The sequence below is a fragment of the Carassius carassius genome, chromosome 37, assembly GCF_963082965.1.
Source record: "Carassius carassius chromosome 37, fCarCar2.1, whole genome shotgun sequence".
Lineage (NCBI taxonomy): Eukaryota > Metazoa > Chordata > Actinopteri > Cypriniformes > Cyprinidae > Carassius > Carassius carassius.
In genome coordinates, this window is record NC_081791.1 from 25,915,471 (window position 1) to 25,915,851 (window position 381).

At 35.2% G+C, this 381-nt stretch overlaps 1 protein-coding gene across 3 annotated transcripts in view; it reads right to left on the bottom strand.

Annotated features, from left to right (window-relative positions):
* Nucleotides 1–280: 280 nt before the first annotated feature.
* The window catches only part of LOC132118513 (uncharacterized), a 49,152-nt gene continuing 49,051 nt past the window's right edge, over nt 281–381 (bottom strand). For all 3 annotated transcript variants that reach the window (XR_009425904.1, XM_059528399.1, XM_059528400.1), the window contains one exon: nt 281–381. This exon is cut by the window's right edge and continues 315 nt beyond it. The gene's annotated coding sequence lies outside the window, so the exon portion shown is untranslated.

Here is a 381-nt window from a genome sequence, read left to right on the forward strand (position 1 = left end):
CTGTATATGATTTAAAGGAACAGGTTATTGACATTAGTCCACAAAAATCTTATCTTAGAAATCTTAAAATATAAAATAAACCATCTCTCCATGATGTCCACTAGAAAATAAAATAAAACAAAATAAAATAATAAAATACTAATAAATATAGTGCTTAATAACAGCCTAAACGTACTGCTGGACATCGCTTTCAACGGTGGACAAACTGCAATGGTTGTTCATTACAAAGGGATTACAAGCGAGCGAGCATTTAAATCCTAATGTTATGCAAAGGGTTTACTACTGACATCCATTACAGCTACACTCTCGCAGAAGCAAAATGATATGCGCCTCCAGAAAACGTCTGAGAAACGAGCAGTTTGCTGTAGCTCCAGGTCAGAG